The sequence below is a fragment of the Anas platyrhynchos genome, chromosome 2 (genome assembly GCF_047663525.1).
Source record: "Anas platyrhynchos isolate ZD024472 breed Pekin duck chromosome 2, IASCAAS_PekinDuck_T2T, whole genome shotgun sequence".
NCBI classification, from domain to species: Eukaryota; Metazoa; Chordata; class Aves; order Anseriformes; family Anatidae; genus Anas; species Anas platyrhynchos.
The window spans coordinates 142769382-142777268 of NC_092588.1; positions in this window are offsets into that span (position 1 = coordinate 142769382).

A 7887-nucleotide genomic window follows, 5' to 3' on the forward strand; every position below is an offset into this window, starting at 1 on the left:
TGACTTGTTCAGAAATGCAGTAAAAAGCTCTCGTCCCAGCCCATTCAACTTAAAAAATGGAAAACAAAATCCTCTTAATCCCTGCTTGGATCAGCCTGCACAATGAAGTAGCCAAACTGGTAGTCACAGTATTGCTATGGTGCTCAGACTGCTGCGATTCCTACACCTTCTCCCTCTCAGATCACCAGTGGGATCAGTCATTCTCTATTAGGCTGGAAAAGCCCAGAAAATAAGAACAATAAAAATGTTAAATGTGCTGTGGAATTTCATTCCACTTCTATAATGAGCTTAGCAAACCCTAAAGCAGAGAATACATAATTTCAAACAGATTTTTAAATAGCTTTTTTTGTCAGCTCTCTTGGAAGAGCAGCAGGGCCAGCTGATGATATTTTTCAGGAGTAGAAACGACGGCTCTCTGTGACTGATCCAGCAAGGTGCTGGCTGCCCTGGCTTCTCCTGCGGCCACCTGGAGACAGTGATCTGCAGATCTGCACCTTGTGGGATGGGGACCTGTCGGGGGGTGGAAATGGAGCACAACGGTGCTCCTGCTGTCACCTACTGAGCAGAGGTGGCAACTGAAGGACCCCTGGTAATCAGGCATGGGGACAGGCAGCCGGGCCTTGTGAGGAACCAGCTCCTTTTTACTGGAGAAAGATGCTGCTGTAATTATAGCTTCAATATATCCTCCACCATGTTAAGTTCATTTAATGCCCTCCTTAACAGATCTCCGCTTTGAAGCAGAAGAGGATTAAAAAAAAAAAAAAAAAGCTTCTCTATCATGGGACTTTTTTTGGGCACCTTAAACAATAGCTATAAAGTAGAGCAGGAGGATTGCAACCCAACACCATCTCATCTCTCTCCAAAGTCTTTCTCTCTGTTCTTAATCTCATTTTGCTGTTAACTGCTCAACAGAGCAATAAGAAAAGCATTTGAAGCATCCCATCAAGCCAGCACAGATTTTTAGCGCAGGCCAGTCCAATTAGACTATTATGGGTGGCCAAAATAAGATAGCTGTGCTCTTGATAAGTCAAATAAATAAAGTCCAATATGGTCATGTTGTAGTGAGCTATTTGAAGCTGAAAGCAAGAAATTTTCAAGTCTCACTTTCTGTCTAGAAAAACAGACAACACTGAAAGGCTCTGCTGGTCTTGATTTAAAAAAGTAGAGCTGGAAACGAAACAGATGAAACCATTAGTTTATTTCACTTGAAAGCTTCTGCTTTGAGGAGAGCTATGCCATATTGTTCTGTACAAGGACACCAGATTAATCGCCTTTTCTCTCCTTCACCTTTTATAGTGATGCTGCACAAATGGTATCAAGCTGACGGAGAAAATTATAAATATACTGTAGCTGCAATTTAGCAGCATTAATCACGCAAATTTAGTAGTTTTAGATGGTAGTAGGTCATCCATTAGCTGAGAAGTTGACAGTTGTAGCATAGAAGCCTGAGTTCAGGCCTCATCTTCCCCTTTCAGGTCATCTATTTCTTTCTCGGCAAAAACATCTGGTCATTTCAAAACTGTAATTTTCATACATTTTAGCTAACAGTGGAATGTTGAAAAGCTGTTCTGAAAAACATAGTTCTTTCCTGTGCCAAACCAGTTGGCCTAGAGTTAGCAAATGTTGTTATAAATCTTCCCTTTGCTTTTTCAACAGCTCTAAAACTACAAAATTAAATGTTTCATAAAGGCTAGGCAGTGGATACAGGTTAGTATGCTGCAGAAGGTAAGCATGAAGGGACACCCCTTGAAGGCTGCCCCAGTCACCCTATGGAGATCAAGTCTACAAAACCCCAAGGCTGTCTCACGTGCAGTGATTTTGGAATTGTTCATGTACTATGAACAATGACAATCTCTACTTCAAGGAAACAAAAGGAAAACAGAGAGACCAAACCTTAGAAGGAGGATCCTTTTGCTTTCCTTCCTTCTTCCCAAGCACAGCTCAACATAAGGCATTGAGTGTAGTCAGAAAGAATGCAACAGAACTGAAGTCCTGCCCTCAGTCATGTGTGTGCATGCACTACATCACTGTGAGCCAGCGGAGATGGTCTTTCTCACTGCTTGTTCTCCAAATCTCACCCCAGCTTTGTGTATAGAGTCATAAATAGTAGGCTGAGAGATTTCTCCCACATGCCTTGCTTATATGCCAAAATGAAAAAAGAAGAGAGAAACAGCAACACAGTGTTTACCAACCCAAAATAATTAGCAATATGAAGTGAAAAATTTGGAAGTGATAAAATGATTTCTTTCCAAGATAAATTTCATACAGTGAAAACTGAGTACATCAGAAGTGTGCCAGCTGGTGCACTGGTTTGTTCCACCAAACTACAACCCAAAAGCCTGGGGATGGTGAACCCAACTTCTTGTTCCACTGGTCCCACCACGGTCCTATGGCATGTGGCAAGGGCATGCTGCACACAAACCTGCTTTGGTCAGAAACCCTATTAGGAGTGAGACATAGGGATGTAAACTCCCATCTCCCCTCCCTATACAAGCCCCCTGGCTTCTGCTCTGGAGGCCAACACAGGCACGACACCATGCCCTGTGTTATGAACAGTGCATGGATCTGCAGGCCCATCAATGGTGATTTTATAAAAAAACATGCCAGGGTGTAGGATGACCCATTCAAGAGGAGACAGTGTTTCTGGTTTGTTGGAAAGTCTAGCACTACTGAAACATAAGGTCTGAGATAAAACTTTTTTTTTTTTTTAAATTACTGTTCTAGTTTTGTGGTCCTGATGAGGACAGCAAAAGGAATGGGAGGGAAGTGGTCACTGCACCGAGCCTGACTGAATTTAAGAAGAGATTGGACTGTGCGCTTAGTCACATGGTCTGAACTTTTGGGTAGACCTGTGCGGTGTCAAGAGTTGGACTTGATGATCCTTAAGGGTCCCTTCCAACTCAGGATATTCTATGATTCTATGATTCTATGGAACTCTCTCCAGCACTGAGTCCTCACAGGCTAATACTGCTCATCAGGAGCAGTAAGAAAGCAAGAAGAAAACAATGACTGCATGGGATGCTTTCTCAGAGCCATGATAATAGGAGGGAGGCAGTCAGAAGAGCCCAGCAGGATGTAGTACTGATTTAACATGTGAAGGAGGAAAGCTCAAGTTGCTTGTCTGCGTGGCAAATCCCAAACAAGGACCTGGCTGCCAGGAGCACCGGGGTTGGCTCACTCTCATTTTCATTGTCTGTCACTAGAGCTGTTCTGCTTTGTGTAAGGATTAACCAGAGCAAAGATGAAACCCCAGCCACCGAGCTACAAGCTGTGTCTGTCCAGCTGTGGGTCTGTTCAGAACAGGCACTAGCCAACAAGCAGCTTTTCTCTTGCTCTGTATGAGGCAAAGACTTAAAAACCCTTCACCTGAGAAAGAGCAGGGACTTGAAAGCATGTCTTTCCCAGTCTGGGTGAACAAAGCTGGTGTTCTGGACTTGCAGACTCACTTTTTCTGATTCTACAAAAAATGTGAAATAACCATTTTTTCATTCTGAGGAAAACATTTGTAGAGCTCCCCAAAGTAATATAGGCTGGGAACATGAGCAGAAGCCTTCATGGTCACAAAGAATAGGAGCTGGTCAAGCATTATGTTAGGAAAAAGAACCATACAGAAAAGTTACTTTTAGCCCCTTCTGCCTGCCCCGAATGTGGTGCCTGGTAGCCCAGTATGCTAGCTACTAGCCAGGGATGCTCAGAGTATAATGAGATCAGCACTGAAGTTAGAGTACAGCACAGACACAAAGATTGCCTGTTTCTTAACCCTGACATTATGATTTGCTTTCAGGCAGATCCCCTCAGCTCAGCCTAGGCCTTCTCCTGTCTTAGAGCTATCAAGCAGGCAGATAACACCTGCCCTGGGAGGAGAGACTGAGAATTACAGAAAGGTGCGAAGGCAGGCTGCTGGCTGGGTGAGCTTCCAGCCTCACGTTTCAGTAGGGCCCATGCGGAAAAACACTTCTTATTTCCAAGTCCTTTAGCCAGTCATGGTAAAATCGCAGACTAGCTTGTGAGCCAATGCCTCCTGTCATTTGCTGTCCAGGAATGTGGAAGCACATTTATTTTCTAATGGAAATGAATTGAGCAATGATGCTTGCCTGCTTCTAGAGCAGGATTCTTAATACACTGGCAATGAGACAGGAGAAGGACTTGTTATCCCTCACTTTTCTAAGTCTTTGAAGCTCTTATGGCTATACAAACCAATGTAAAATGACACTGCTGGCATGGTGGTGTTATATAGCAAAACTACAGAGGTGGATGGTGACTTTGCAAGCTGTGAGTTAGCTGGGAACCAGATTTTGGTTACATTAACGACATTTTCAGGTTCAGGAAACAGACTAGAAGAGGGGCAGGTATTTTAAGAGACACCTGTATCTGCCCAGTAGCATACTCCAGTCCCTCCACTCTGCAGGCTGGTGTATAAAGCAGTAGCAAAGTTATTTAAATACCTCAAAGAGATCTGACTTTGTTTTTAGCTTGCAATGAATTTCATCCCCCTGTATCTGAACTAGTTGCCCTGCTCTTTCTCACCACTGAGCCTTCTACCCGGGCTTGTTTACCTACAGCATGCTGACCTTACAGCTGATGGCTATTGTGTAAGAAAAAAAGTATCCTCCAGCTTTTTCCCTTCATTTTTCCTTTGGCCGGCAACAGCCACCAAGTCCCCCTTCCTCTTCCACACATCGGTCTCTCACAATTTAAGTTTCTGCGGGCTCTATAGCCAGAGGAGCCACACCAAATTTTAGAAGCTGTATTTGAGAGGGATGATCTTTCCTCCTGCCCTCTCCAGTGGCCGTGGCCGGTGTCCCATTGGTGCTGGGCTGTGCAGCAGGCGCAGAGCACCACGTTAGTCCTGTTCGTGCTGGGAGTGGGTTTCCTGGCCGCCGCTCGGGGCTGGCGATCCTGCAGGCTGCGGTGGCGGCAGCCAAGGAGCAAAAATTTAGAAAGCTACTTAACAAAGAGATTGCACATGTGCTGCTCGACCTGAGGAATGAACAATTACTTTCCTGACTGGTCTAAAAGGGGGCTGCTTTATTTCAGCATCAGAAAAGAGATTCTGGCTTTCTCCCCAGCCACGGGCAGAGCAATTCTTCATTAGTGACGCTGCGTGGAGACTTGTATCGGCCTCAGAGCAAGCTCGGCTACTTCATCTCCTTGAGTGTGTCCTGGTTCGTTGTCATTTTCTGCCAGCCTGGTCACCTGGGGAGGGTGGGCTCGTGGGCTGCAAGGCAGGGGCTGCTGCTCCTTTATCCCAGTGACTCTTCTGTTTGGCCCTCCATGCAGTGCAAAACAAAACTACCCCTAAGCAAACAAAAGTCGGTGAAACTCAAGGTGAGGAGGGAATTTTAAAGCTTGCAGGTGTGTGGTGTGTTGCTGCTTCTCCCTTTTCAGCTTTCTCAGCAGGTAAGAGCAACATCTCATGCAGAGCAGGACACAGGGCTGAAGGGGCTTCACATCCCAGGCAGGCCTTAGCATGAGCTCTGGGTCCCCCCTTCCTTTTTTGTCTGGCACACCCTTCCTCTCTGGACTCCTTGCAGCAGAGACCATCGCTCATAGGGCTAATGCTCTCTAGTGGGGGTTGTTTATGGCCAAAACTTTAAAAGGTTCATGAAACATGTCAGTATGACGAGGCCCATGGCGACTGGCAAACCAGTTTGGGGAATATTCTCTCTGCAAAGGGAAACAGCGCAGAAAGAGCAGAGGAAAGGTTGGAAGCAGAAGGGGAAGAGACAGAGGAAGTCTTGCATTCAGAAAGCGCAGGAGCCCTTGCAACGAGCTCGTATTGCTTACACGGCATTCTGCTCAAACTGTTTATGAATGCCCAAGGTTTAAATTATGGTGGTGTCAGCAGCCATTAAAGTTTGCTGCACTGGAAGCATTTTATCCTTGTCGAAATCCACCTCCTGCTCTTGAAAGAATTTCAGAAATAAAAACGAAAGCTAAGTTTTCTTTTAGCTTTATCCTCTCACCATCTCCATCCCCAAAAGATAACATTATTATTATTATTATTACTATTACTATTATTATTATTATTATCATCATCATCATTCAATAATGATTAATAATGACAATGATATTAATATTAATGATAATTATTATTCGATAATAAATGATAATAATAATTAATAATAATAATAAAAGATGTCCTGTCAGACACTGCTTGGAGTGACTGTATGAAAGAAGAAAAATAGATCACTCCCTCAGCAGTTGCACCAGTCTCATAAACAAGAAAAAAAAACTACACAAACATTTAGGAGGAAGTAGTATTTGCAGCAGGGTAACAAATACATGGTGCCCCCTGCTTCCTCCCAGCCATAAAGGAATATTTAATTATCTGTGCTGAAAGGAATCAAGTCAGAACTGGAACTTTGATGTTGTTTTCTTCAGGCAGGATCACCCAGAGGATTTAATCAGTATTTAAGCCTTCTTGGGGGGGCCTGAAGGGCTCACCCTGCCTCACAGTGATTTTATTGGGCCAGCATAGTGGGATCAGTGTTGCTCAGGTCTTAATTTTATCCTGCGCCAAACTGCCCGGGGCAGGAAACTTCAGGTCTGGTCTCATGCAGTTTCCGAAAATCAGAACTCGATTTGCCATCTGGGGCTACTCCCAGATTATATAGATGAGTGCAGCTGGACTTGGAGCCCCTTTGTACAGGGAACAGAGAGATGCTTTCAGTACTGGCTCTCATGTACCTGCCCTATCCCATTTGCAAAATGCCAGCTATGCTATGTTTCGGTTGACTTGTCTCCCCTCTGTAGAGCTGAAAAGCAAGTGTTCATCTTATATTGGGTTTCCGCATGTAGCAAACAAGACTCTCAGAAAATAAACATTTGTAATTATCCTCAGCCACCACTGGATGTCAGTGATTGCTGGACTTTAGCAGTGTTTTTGATAGAAAAATTAAAAGGCTGCGTTTTCAGAAGAGCCTGAGTTGCATGCAGGACCAGGACCAGGCAGTACGAGTGCAAGCAGATGGTTTGACAGACAAGCACAGGACCAGATGTGCTCATTTGTTTCAGGCTGTGTGTGCTTGCATTAGCACCCACCCACACTTGTATGCACTAGTTTGTAAAAAAATACTTTAAAACAGAGAAGAGACTGGTGAAAAAGAGGTATACTTTTGGCTGACAGACCCAGTAGAGCATAATTGTCTCCATTTGATCTGCTCAGCTGCAGGCTGAGCAAGGCATTTCAGAAGTTGTAATCTGGAACCACGTCATTGACACATAGACACAAGGAAGCCATTGAGGGAAAAAAAAAAAAAAAAGCCATTTGCCATTTGTTTTTGTTCAGGCACTCTCCAGGGAAGATTGAAGGAGAGCAGGAGACATAACAAAACAAGTCATTAGGCATCCCCTGTTTTTTGCAGGCATTTACAGCAAAGGTAGCAGGTAGATCATACGTGTTAGGATTGCAATCAGTGTTGATAACTCCAGACTAAGCAGATCTGTTCTTACACAGGAGCTGGTCATAGAGGCAACGCTCTCCACTGTACTGTTCTTAAAGGGCATGCTGAATGCTTCCCCTATAGATTGATAAAACTGCAACTGAAGGAAAAGGATGCAAATGGAAATACTTGGAGACTGATCTGTTTGCATACTCTAGTAGCCTTTACAAGTGGGGAAAAAACCTGCAGAGGCAAGCTGGGTGACAGGAGGGAGGGAAGGAAGGTTGACATGCTCAGTTTGTTCTGCTTCTATGGTTAAAATGCGAGGAATGTACACAAGCACATGAATGATAAAGTAAATAGTGACGTTGCACTGCAGAAGGCAGTTGCAATGAGCGGCTTCCTGGTGGTGTGGGGAGCTCAGCAGAGGCTGTCAGATAGCCCCAGCATGGGAAACAGCAAGGGGCTCTGCAGCCACCGCTGTCTGGCAGCCCATCCCTGC